Source organism: Culex quinquefasciatus, chromosome 1 (assembly GCF_015732765.1).
Source record: "Culex quinquefasciatus strain JHB chromosome 1, VPISU_Cqui_1.0_pri_paternal, whole genome shotgun sequence".
In the NCBI taxonomy this organism is placed as follows: Eukaryota; Metazoa; Arthropoda; class Insecta; order Diptera; family Culicidae; genus Culex; species Culex quinquefasciatus.
In genome coordinates, this window is record NC_051861.1 from 35,672,939 (window position 1) to 35,687,028 (window position 14,090).

Below are 14,090 nucleotides of genomic sequence, written 5' to 3' on the forward strand. Positions count from 1 at the left end.
TAAGTTGAATATGGTGTTCTCATATGTTACCAAAACTTAGCATTTTATAAAATTTTGTGGATTTTACGAATTTCTGGTAAAGCGTGGAGGCAAAATGCCATACCGAGAGCCCAAATCAAGTACAAGCAAGATTCGCAAGTCAATTCCCTCTGGAACGGCGTTTAGTTTCATTAGATTTGAGGCTTAGTATGGTAATTAGAAGCAATTTTCTAAATAAATATTTTCAATATTTTCAAACCATTCGACATCATGCAACACGCGTGCAACACGCGCGTGGCATACATACGTTGTACGCTACAACAACAACAAAGCAAGCAAGCAGCAAGCAAGCAGCCGTGCAGACAGCAATAGGGTATTCACTGTAACCAATTTATGAATGGTAACTTTTACAAACATCTTATTCATTTTACTAAATAGTTTTGTTCGTTTTTTTAGTTTTATGAAATTTGTGTACAATCGATTACGATTTTATATTTCATTTTTCGTTGAAATCTGCTCAATTCATCATCGATTCTTTCCCAAATTTGATTAGATTTTATTGCTGTGCGTATAAAACAAAAAAGTTCAATATTGTATTTCAATAAAGCTTCAGAACTCAAATCAATATTTTGTAAAAGAAGTCATCGGTTTGAGTATTACTCTATTTCCTTTCTGCGGGGCGTCTACCACGTTTGTTTTTGCTGCGCATGATAGTAGTTGTGCTGGGCCAAACGGCATGAAGCGTGGTGGTAGTGAAGTGTGCTTGCTTGTTGTGTTGCAAACGGATGCGGGATGATGCATGCATTTCATAACTTTTAAGATTCTCAAAACATTAAATATGTTTAGAAAACCAGTTGAAGTCTTTAGTATACGGAAATGACCTTTACATAAACTATTTGCTTCTCGTACAAAAAAATATTAAGAGTTATTTTGAAAATGTTTGCAATAAGTTTTGCAATAATTTGTTTTATTGAACAATTTTTTTATAAAATTTTCCAAGAAATTAGGATATATCTACAGAACAAATTGTCTGATCGATAAGTTGTCTAGGGACAAAATGAAGATGCCTAAATCAAGAAATTTTATAAAAGTGTATTAGGCTGATGTAAATATTATTTAGAAGTTTATGTCCCTCGACACAAGTAAAGATCGCAAAGGGGCTCAGTCACGAAATTCTAGCAGAGTTCTAGCATAGTTCTCACAGAGCTGGAAATTCTTACAGCATTCAAGCATAAATGTTCCACGATTCTAGCATGATTCTGGTAGAACCAGCTTTACTAAAATATTTCGTGACTGGGGAGAGGGAAGTAGAATAAAAGTAATATTTCAAGCCACGATTTCAAAATATAAAAGAATAAAATAATAATAATTCGCTGGCCCCTAATTTTTTAAAACATTTTTAAAGGAAAGCGTAATAAACTCTGAAAAATTGCTTCAGACCTATTTGATTTCATATTGTTATTGGCTGGTTTGATGATAATTTCGAGCATCCCCCCCCCCCCCAAACATTATACCTCTGTACAACATCGACATCCAAAATCTTTTGAGTAAAAGTTGTTTTGATGTATTTTTCAAAATAAAAAAAAATAATAAAATTAAGAAAAACAGAATGTTTCAAGAAGTTGATTTATTGATTGAAAAATTATATATTTTTTAATGCATTCGTAATTTTTCAGCGGGATTTTTTTACTAAATGTTGTTTCGCGCTATGGACGTTTTGATGAAGTTTATTCGTCCGAAATAATAATTTGGAGCCTAACGATTTCATCGAATGATAAAAATACAGAAGACTAATTGGGAAAATTGCATCATCGATTAAATTTATCAAAAATAATTTTAAAATGTATTTCTGTCAGCGTTAGAATATTTTCAAACATAAGCAGTTAAAAACAATTTGGATTTTTTTCGCTTTTCCTTTCCATTTATTTTTAACAAAAGCAAGTCTTTATTTGTTTAAAAATTTAGTTTATGAGCGGTTCCCTACGATTTCGCAAATCGACTTTTCTTTTTTTTTATTTGGATGAAACCCTATGTCAAAAGAAGCAATTTTGCATCATTCGTTTTTCATGCCAATCTCCATACAATTTTGGGGGCTGGTCATACAAAAGGGTATTTAAATGTAAGAAATTCTGTATCTTGAGAAGGGATTTTCTGATCGATTTGGTGTCTTCGGCAAAGTTGTAGGTTATGATTAGGACTTTTCAGAAAAATCGATTTTTTGTTTATTCAATTTTTTATCACGAAAAGTAAAATTCCCAAAATACGTATTTTTTAAATATTTTTTAAAAGTTTTAGGGGACTAAAAAAGACAATTTCTAGGCCATAGTGCGTGATGATGCAAAAATCTGGTTTTGAAGATATATTTTTTTTAAATATCGAAAACCTGGACAAAATAATTATTAAAAATCATTTTTAAAGCAATATCAAATTGGCAATCCAAAAGTACTTTAGGGTAAAGTAGTCATCAATGAGACATTCATTGAGAATTGAAAAGTACTTTTCAGTTGCAAATTTGATAATTCAATAATTAATTAATTATAAATATTTTTTTCCATAACCTGTTTTTGCACCATCACGCACTATGGCTCAGAAGATCTCTTTTAAAGTCCCCGAAAACATATAAAAAATCGAAAATTAAAAATACGTATTTTGGAAATTTTACTTTTAGTGATAATCATAACCTACAACTTTCCCGAAGACAACAAATCGATAAAAACTCCTTCTCAAGATATACATTTACACACCCATTTTGTATGACCAGCTCCCAAAACTGTAAGGAGACTTGTATGGAAAATCAAATGATGCATGTATAAAGTTTCATCTAAATAAAAAAACTGAGGAATCGTAGAGAACTACTCTTATACATATTTTTGCGTTCATGCATTTTTGAACGGTGAGAAACTCGTGAAATATAGCAAAAGTATATCTAAAAAAATCATGTGAGTTTTTGTAAACGAGCAGCCTTCGCATAAATGTCCCCTATACAAAAACAGCAAGCTGAGAAAAATGCAAGGCAACTTTGTCCCACACAAAAGGCTACGTGTTAAGTTTTCGCGAAAAAAACTGGATTTCCTCCGGTTTTCTAGAACACTGCATATTTTAGTTTCTTTTTTTTATTTTTAAACAAGCTGCATCAATAACGCAAATTTGATGAAAATGCATATGGGACAATTATGTGTTTTTCAATTTGAAAAAATCTATGAAGTTTTGCATTTTTTCAAAAAACAGAGCAATAGTAGCTATTCAACTACGTGTTATAAGTTTGGGGTTTAAACAAATAAACGATTAATATTTAAAAGTTTATACAATATTACCTACTTGACCAAGATGCCTAGCTCATATTGACGTTCTTCCTCCCCACTCTTCGACAGTCTGATAGCCGTGTGGGCTAAGGCGCAGTCCTCTTTTTGTGTGCTGTGTGGTTTGAATCCTGTCGGTTGCATTTTGACTCCATTTAACTATTGTTGAGTATTTGACTATCTTCCAGACATCATTTTAAATTGAGTGATTTGGAAACCTTTCAAGTGAGACCAATTGATAACTTCTCGAGAGAAGGTATATATTTATAGGATTAAATTTGGCATGTTAAGCTCTTTTTGAGGGAAATGAGATTCAAAAAATAAATAAATTTGGTGAGTGTTTTACACTTTTCTGATTTTGAAGCGTATGGACAAAACAATACAAGTAACAACTGGAAGTTTGTTTGATTATTTTAACTAAATGATTTTAACAGTTATTAACAATATTATTCTTTGCTGCTCACGAAACCAAGAGAGTAATATATAAATATATTTATTTGCTTCAAAATTTAAAGAGTCTAAGCCAAAAATATTTGGAAGATCGCTTTTTAAAGTTTTCAAGTTATTCAAATTTGATTAAAAAGAGGGAAAATGATCTGAACACCTTTTTTAAAATCCCCTGTACAATTTTTTTTAAATGAAACCAACTACTTAACTAATAAATTAACCTTTCTGCTTGAAAAGATACAATTATTGAGCAATTCTCTGAGATTACGGTCATTCGATTTTTTTTTGTATTTTTTAATCCGGCTGAAACTTTTTTGGTGCTTTCGGATGCCCAAAAAAGCCATTTCGCATCATTAGTTTGTCCATATTATTTTTCATACAAATTTGGCAGCTGTCCATACAAAAATGATAGCTGAAAGTTCAAAAATCTGTATCTTTTGAGGGAATTTTTTGATCGATTTGGTGTCTTCGGAAAAGTTTTAGGTATGGATATGGACTATACTGAAAAAATATGATACACGGTAATAGTAGTTTATGCAACAAGTTGCAAAAAGAGGATTTTTTCAGCACGAGTCGTACAATTATCCAACGAGGTTCACCGAGTTGGATAAATACGTCGAGTGCTAAAAAAATCAAGTTTTGCAACGAGTTCCATACAACATTTTTTGCAATTCCGAAAAACAGCCATTGAGTGAAATTTTAAGTCAAATTTCTTGTATTTTGTAAATAAATCGTTTAAATCAATTTTTTTTAAATGTTACTTTTCGAAACAAGTGCTGAAAAGTTCAACTTTTCAGCACCCATTTCAGTGCTGAAAAGTAGAACTTTTCAGCATTTATTTTGAAAAGTTTTGCTATTCAATTCTTTTATTTTTGGTACAGAAAAGTAGGCTATTTCGTCGTTCAAGAATGACAGGAAAAGTAAGTAGTTTCACGACGGAATTGCAAAAAAAAATTATGGTGATTTTTAATTTCACTTTTTGTCACTAAAACTTGATTTGCAAAAAACAATATTTTTTATTTATTTATTTTCTAATCCGTTTTAGGGGACATCAAATGCCAACTTTTCAGAAATTTCCAGGTTGTGCAAAAAATCTTTGACCGAGTTATGGATTTTTGAATCAATACTGATTTAAAAAATAAATCGAAATATTGGTCGCAAAAATTTTTAACTCCCTTTTTTGATGTAAAATCAAATTTGCAATCAAAAAGTACTCCAGTGAAATTTTGATAAAGTGCACCGTTTTCAAGTTATAATAATTTTTATGTAACTTTTTTGAAGATCTTTTTTTTTTAAATTAGTGCACATGTTTGCCCACTTTTGAAAAAAAAATCGAAGAGCTGAGAAAATTCTCAATATTTTGCTTTTTTGAACTTTGTTGAAACGATCTTTAGTTGCTGAGATATTGCCATACAAAGATTTAAAAACAAGAAAATTGATGTTTTCTAAGTCTCACCCAAACAATCCACAATTTTCTAATGTCTATATCTCAGCAACTAATGCTCCAATTTTCAATGTTAAAATGTGAAACATTCGTGAAATTTTCCGATCTGTTCGAAAATATTGTTTTAATTTTTTTCAAATCAAGACTATTATTTTAAAAGGGCCAAACATACAATATTACACCCTTTTGAAATGTTAGTCTTGATTTGAAAAAAATGAAAATTTAGTTTTCGAAAGGATCGGAAAATTTCACAAATGTTTCACATTTTAACATTGAAAATCGGAGTATTAGTTGCTGAGATGTCGACATTAGAAAATGGTGGGTCACTCAAACAGAGGGAGACTTAGAAAACATCAATTTTCCTGTTTTTAAATTGTGTATGGCAACATCTCAACAACTAAGGGTCGTATCAAAAAAGTTCAAATAATCAAAAATTCGTAACTCGGTCTAAGATTTTTTGCCCATTCTGGAAATTTTCTGAAAAGTTGGCATTTGATGTACTCTAAAACATATCAGAAATTAAAAAAAAATTAAATAGTGTTTTTGCAACCCAAATTTTAGTGACAAAAGTGAAACTAAAAATCAGCAAAAAATTACCGTGCATCATTTTTTCAGTGTAGTCCTTATCCATACCTAAAACTTTGCCGAAGACACCAAATCGATTAAAAAAATTCCGTCAAAAGATACAGATTTTTGAACTTCCAGCTATCATTTTTGTATGAACAGCTGCCAAATTTGTATGGAAAATAAAATGGGCAAATTAATGATGCAAAATGGATTCTTTGGGCATACCGAACCCACCAAAAATGTGTCAGCCAACAACTGAACAATACATTTGTTATAGCTGAAATCTGTGAATATAAAAAAATTAACAAAAACAAAATGGAAACAATCAAAATTCATTTTTCTGTGTTGATTTTTCGGTTTAAGCTTATTTCAACATATTTTGAATATAAGTGAAATTACAAAGTGCAAAATGCATGTTGCATGTTTCTTAGATTTTTTAGGGTAAAGTTTTAATCCCTAGATATTAGAGAGTTACAGAGCATTTTACAAATCTCCTTGATTTACATTTTTTAAATCGCGGCTTGAAATTCAAATTCTTATTATTATTTTGCCATCCCTAATTTGGATCTTTGCCAAACAGGAAAATATATTTTACCTCCACATGAACAAAACAATATTATTTTCTTTCAAATTTATCGAGGAGCATACACTTTTGGTATAATAGGGGACCTCATACAACACTGTGAGCCTCAAGAAACAAGCATTTTCGATCATTACCCTCTGAACGGCGATCTTTTTACATGATTGGAAACCTAGCATAACGATTAGATGTATTAAAACAATAATATTAGTCAATGTTTTCAAATCACCCAGCATTTTGTAGCATGCGCGTATGCTCAAAGTTCGTGTTGGTTTGTGCAACAAAACACATTGTTGTGTGTGTTTTGATGCACGCAGCAGCACAATCAAACTATAGCAAGGATCCACGCCGAGAGCGATAGGGTATTGTTACTTATGTTTCTCATATAACAAACATTCATTTTCTAAGAGTTTGTTTTTCATTTAATGGGCTTTACAATTTGCTGGAATAAACAAAAACAATTTTACATTATGCTTGATGTAAAATCATATAATACAAGATATTGAACAATATATTTCGAGATTTTTTGCTATACAAATTTTAGCCTAATATTTTACAATTACTTTCCCAACAATAACAAATATTTTGTAAATATATCTTCTTGTTGAAATAAAATAAATCAACTCTACATAGTTCACTTATATAACAATTACCCTATGAATCTCTTTGTGGCATCAACAAGCGTGCTGTCGCTGCTGTGCTGCGCAGCGTATGATAGTATTTGTGTTGTATCAAGCGAGCATGATAGTATACCTCCGGTGGTTGGTCACTATTTTGTTTGACACTTTTTAGTTTGTACCCCGTTGGTTGGACTAAGTCAAACAAAACTAAAAAGTAACGAACTGTTACTTTTTGCACGGAACTCACCATTATTACTTTTTTCAGTTACTTCAGTAGTTAGATACTTTTTTCAGTTATAAAGAGTGTCAAACTAAAAAGTGTCAATTTAAGTGACAAAAAATGTTGTCAAACCGTCGTAATTTGAGTGTAGTTATTTGTATTTGCTTGTTTTATTGCAACCGTTTACCGAATTGCGATCTTGCATAATAATCAACGTTAGTTTTTATTTGATTTCAAATATTTATCGATATGCGAACATTTACTACTGATCCATGGAGTAAAAAGAGTTCCCAAAATCGTGAAAAAGCGTTCATGAAAATGGGAACCTCGAACAAAGTGTTCAAACCCATGGTACGATTTTGAAAAACGTACCGTGAAATTTGAACACTTTGTTCGTGGTTCCCATTTTCATGAACGCTTGTTCACGATTTTGGGAACTCTTTTTTCTCCGTATGGAGATTAGAAGATATCCTACACTAGAAATTAAAAAATCGACTAAAAAGAAACTGAATTAGTTCATTAGTTTATCAGTTGATTAGGGAGCGTTCTTTTATTACGTAACGCATTTATTTTGCTTTTTTACCCTCTTTATGTGAAACATTCTCATCACACTTATTTTCATTAGATTTTTTCCATGTTTAAATCATCAAGAAATTACGTTATCCAAAATTTCCTTATGGATAATTCTCCGCCAACTCACAAACTTTGTCCTAAGGGGTCCCTACGCCACGAGATATCGAAAAATGTAGCTCTTATTCGTGATCAGGAACAAAAATTATCCCTTAGATCAAAGTTTCACGCAAATCGAAGAGGGTCGATTCAACTTTTCCGATTTCGTGTGAGTTGACGAAAAATTACCCCTATACAAGTGCCTTTTCTGGCTGGCCATGATGCAGACTTCCAAAATTATTTCAAAAATATCAAATAAATAAATAAATTGTTCGCTCTACAGCATGGTCTTAGAATTCTTTTTTTGCAAGATTCCTACTCGAAACTGGGTGTCCGAAGGCTTGAATCTGTGAGTTGATCCAAACGACTTCTAAACCTGGACCCCTGGGTTAGGCCGCGACCTACATTTACTCTCCATCCGACGGAAGGCGTGATCAGACAAATCTCGTCTCGAAAAATGCAACTGAGTCGACTAGGATCAAACTCAGGCTATCTGGGTGAGAAGCAACCACGCTTACCACTACACCACCGAACTCGAAATCGTTGTCAGAATTTCACTTTGCAGAATGGAATCAATTCGGAGTATCTGATTATTGGTAATCTGAAATGATGGCCAATATGGCATTAGTAGAATATTGAGAATTTATAATTAGTTACCAATAAGCTGAACTCAAACCAAATAACCTAAATGTCGAGTAATAAAGTACGGGCTGTTTTTGAAAATGTCTGGTGAAATTATTTGAAAAAAAAAGTATTCAAATTTTGATCTCTTGATAATTAGTAACAAATGTAATAAGCATTTTTGTATAATGAAAATTGTTTTCAATCATTGTAGGAAACAATTTTAGCTAAAAGCATGGCAAATGTGAATGTGTTGTTTATGTATTCGTAACATCATTACGTCAATCAAAATGTTGCGCAACATGTTCAAAAATGTAGCACGGAAGAAGAACAACACAACTTCCCGGCCTACCTTGGGTCCTTAAGAAAGCGTGCATTTCCATGAGAGTACATAAAAGTAAGCCAGTTATGCTGAGTTTTACCCTTATTTTTTGATTATAAATGATCCCTTCTTTTATTAAGTATAAAAATGTTGATGTAATAATTTGTAACTTACATACAAATGATTAAAACTAAAAAGTTATTTTATTAAATTTGTAATATTTCGAAACCTTAATCATTTTGGCGCATACGTGTGTTTGAACCACGTGATTGAACTTTAATTTCCTTCTGAGTAGCCGTCCTACAGCTACATTTTTTACACATCAAAATGTTAATTTTGGTAATATTTTACTTAAAACTGGCTGACTTTAAAAGTACAGGTTCAAAAATAAATGCTAATGTTACAACGAAATTATTTAATGTGGTGCACGTGAGGTGTGAGATAGAAATTAAACTGAGGGTGATAAGAGAGTTGATCCATAAAATTGGAGTATCAATCCTCAACGGGGTGGCGCTCCAGCTCACATTGCCCGTAAGTCTCATGCGCTTGTCTCGAGCGCACATGTTTTGATCCAAAACAAAAGAAAAAAATAAGAGAGCGGCAAACTGACAGATGAACGCAAATTCTCCAGATTTTCTCAGTTTTATTTCACGCTTACTCGCTCTCTTCTCTCTCTCTCTCTCACACTAGAGAGGAAAATTCTACATAAAAAAGATCGTGAAGGTTTCGTTGGATTTTTTGTTCGCTCATTTGAAAAAGAAAAAACAAACTCCCAAGATGCATTCAGTCGGATGCAACTTGTGTGTGTGAACAAATTAAATAACATCAAATTAATTAAGTACATTGCTACACATATTGGTGCATCCGCCCCCGCGCATCGAGCTCTGGGCGCTAGAACACGCCACACGTACACACATGGTGGGTAATAAATTAGTGGAAGTTCTTCATTACTCGCTAGTCAAGACGTAGCAGAGGTTCCCCAGCTGGGGAATTGTGCATCTTCAGAGAGTTGGTTTAAACTATTCGTTCATTCAGGCAGCTCAGCAGTACAGGGAATGCGCGATAGTATGTCATTTTAAACTTGTAAAGTGACAAATTAAAGTAAGTCACGCCATCGGCATTGTACTGTAGAAGCATCTTCTGCTGCAGTTTTGACAAGTGATCATCGCTGAAGCATGGGCGAAGCTGTGTACAGACTTGGGGAAGAACCACGTGTGTGGGATGGGATCTGGTGTATTTTATGAAGTGAGATTCTCCTCTGCTTCTTCTGAAGCCATGAGATTCGAGAAAATGAACGTAACGTTGTATACGACTTTTTGATGGAGAATTATGATGAAACCACCGTGAATGGGGAATTCAAAGTTACTGGCGCTGAAGGTATGTTTGAGAAGAAGAGCTTATTGATAGCCAGAGGTATGTAGGAGCGTTCATGATTAAAATTTTGAACAAACACGGAAGCAGCATTAAATCATAAACTTTAAATCATTTGTTTGTCAAATCTAAAGGCGGAATAAAAAAAAATTATGTAGAATGACTATGTCTTCAAAAATATCACAGCTCATTTATTATTTAGCAACACACTTTTATTGCAGTTTGGAAAAATGATTAATACCAAAATTATATCTTTATGCCATTTTTATTGGACATCAAAAATCAACATTCATAAATAAATTGATCTGAAAACAAAAAATATTAAACATAAAACATAAAACATAAAACATTAAACATTAAACATTAAACATTAAACATTAAACATTAAACATTAAACATTAAACATTAAACATAAAACATTAAACATTAAACATTAAACATTAAACATTAAACATTAAACATTAAACATTAAACATTAAACATTAAACATTAAACATTAAACATTAAACATTAAACATTAAACATTAAACATTAAACATTAAACATTAAACATTAAACATTAAACATTAAACATTAAACATTAAACATTAAACATTAAACATTAAACATTAAACATTAAACATTAAACATTAAACATTAAACATTAAACATTAAACATTAAACATTAAACATTAAACATTAAACATTAAACATTAAACATTAAACATTAAACATTAAACATTAAACATTAAACATTAAACATTAAACATTAAACATTAAACATTAAACATTAAACATTAAACATTAAACATTAAACATTAAACATTAAACATTAAACATTAAACATTAAACATTAAACATTAAACATTAAACATTAAACATTAAACATTAAACATTAAACATTAAACATTAAACATTAAACATTAAACATTAAACATTAAACATTAAACATTAAACATTAAACATTAAACATTAAACATTAAACATTAAACATTAAACATTAAACATTAAACATTAAACATTAAACATTAAACATTAAACATTAAACATTAAACATTAAACATTAAACATTAAACATTAAACATTAAACATTAAACATTAAACATTAAACATTAAACATCAAGCATCAAATGATTGTTATTTAAAAATTTGTTTTAATGAGGTAACCTTTGAACAATTCTCTGAGATTTCGGTCATTCGATTTTTTCTGTATTTTTTAATCCGGCTGAAACTTTTTTGGTGCCTTCGGTATGCCCAAAGAAGCCATTTTGCATCATTAGTTTGTCCATATAATTTTCCATACAAATTTGGCAGCTGTCCATACAAAAATGATATGTGAAAATTCAAAAATCTGTATCTTTTGAAGGAATTTTTTGATCGATTTGGTGTCTTCGGCAAAGTTGTAGATATGGATATGGAATACACTGAAAAATAATTATACACGGTAAAAAAATTTTGGTGATTTTTTATTTAACTTTTTGTCACTAAAACTTGATTTGCAAAAAAACACTATTTTTATTTTTTTTTACTTTTTGATATGTTTTAGAGGACATCAAATGCCAACTTTTCAGAAATTTCCAGAATGGGCAAAAAATCTTTGACCGAGTTATGATTTTTTGAATCAATACAGATTTTTTCAATAAATCGAAATATTGGTCGCAAAAATTTTTCAACTTCATTTTTCGATGTAAAATCGAATTTGCAATCAAAAAGTGCTTTAGTGAATTTTTGATAAAGTGCAACGTTTTCGAGTTATAACCATTTTTAGGTAACTTTTTTGAAAATAGTCGCAGTTTATCATTTTTTAAAATAAGTGCCCATGTTTGCCCACCTTTGAAAAAAATAATTTTGAAAAGCTGAGAAAATTCTCTATATTTTGCTTTATTGAACTTTGTTGATACGACCCATAGTTTCTGAGATATTGCCATGCAAAGGTTAAAAAACAGGAAAATTGATGTTTTCTAAGTCTCACCCAAATAACCCACCTTTTTCTAATGTCGATATATCAGCAACTAATGGTCCGATTTACAATGTTAAAACATGAAACATTCGTGAAATTTTCCGATCTTAAAAAAAGTTAAATAAAAAATCACCAAAATTTTTTTTACCGTGCAAAATTTTTTTTCAGTGTAGTCCATATCCATACCTACAACTTTGCCGAAGACACCAAATCGATCAAAAAATTCCTTCAAAAGATACAGATTTTAGAATTTTCACATATCATTTTGCCTTCCTCACTGAGGTAAGGCTATAATCCTGCTCTAAAAATGAACTTCGTATAAAAACGTCGTAGACCCACCTTCATGTATACATATCGACTCAGAATCGAAAACTGAACAAATGTCTGTGTGTATGTGTGTGTGTATGTGTGTGTATGTGTGTGTGTATGTGTGTGTGTATGTATGTATGTGACCAACAAACTAGCTCATGTTTCTCGGCACTGGCTGAACCGATTTGACCCGAACTTGTTGCATTCGACTTGGTTTAGGGTCCCATAGATCGAGTTTTATACAGATTGAAGTTTCGATAAGTAGTTCAAAAGTTATGTATAAAAATGTGTTTTCACATATATTTGGATCTCACTTTACTGTATGTAAACTATGTCCGGGTCCATCATCCGACCCATCGTTGGTTAGGTTATCAAAAGACCTTTCCAACGAGTCTAAAACATTGAAGATCTGGCAACCCTGTCTCGAGATATGGCCCCTTAAGTGATATTGATGTACTTTTTTGAAGCCGGATCTCACTTAAAGGTATGTAAACTATGTCCGAGTCCATCATCCGACCTATTGTTGGTTAGGTTATCAAAATATCTTTCCAATGAGGTCCAAAACATTGAAGATCTGGCAACCTTGTCTCGAGATATGGCCTCTTAAGTGATATTGATGTACTTTTTTGAAGCCGGATCTCACTTAAATGTATGTAAACTATGTCCGGATCCACCATCCGACCCATTGTTGGTTAGGTTATCAAAAGACTTTTCCAACGAGTCCAAAACATTGAAGATCTGGCAACCCTGTCTCGAGATATGGCCACTTAAGTGATATTGATGTACTTTTTTGAAGCCGGATCTCACTTAAATGTATGTTAACTATGTCCGGATCCATCATCCGACCCATTGTTGGTTAGGTTATCAAAATACCTTTCCAACGAGTCTAAAACATTGATGATCTGGCAACCCTGTCTGGAGATATGGCCACTTAAGTGATATTGATGTACTTTTTTGTAGCCGGATCTCACTTAAATGTATGTAAACTATGTCCGGCTCCACCATCCGACCGATTTTTGGTTAGGTTATCAAAAGACCTTTCTAACGAGTGCAAAACATCGAAGATCGGGCAACCCTGTCTCGAGATATGGCCACTTAAGTGATATTGATGTACTTTTTTGAAGCCGGATCTCACTTAAATGTATGTAAACTATGTCCGGGTCCATCATCCGACCCAACGTTGGTTAGGTTATCAAAAGACCTTTCCAACGAGTCCAAAACATTGAAGATCTGGCAACCCTGTCTCGAGATATGGCCACTTAAGTGATATTGATGTACTTTTTTGAAGCCGGATCTCACTTAAAGGTATGTAAACTATGTCCGGGTCCATCATCCGACCTATTGTTGGTTAGGTTATCAAAATATCTTTCCAATGAGGTCCAAAACATTGAAGATCTGGCAACCTTGTCTCGAGATATGGCCTCTTAAGTGATATTGATGTACTTTTTTGAAGCCGGATCTCACTTAAATGTATGTAAACTATGTCCGGGTCCATCATCCGACCCAACGTTGGTTAGGTTATCAAAAGACCTTTCCAACGAGTCCAAAACATTGAAGATCTGGCAACCCTGTCTCGAGATATGGCCACTTAAGTGATATTGATGTACTTTTTTGAAGCCGGATCTCACTTAAAGGTATGTAAACTATGTCCGGGTCCATCATCCGACCTATTGTTGGTTAGGTTATCAAAATATCTTTCCAAT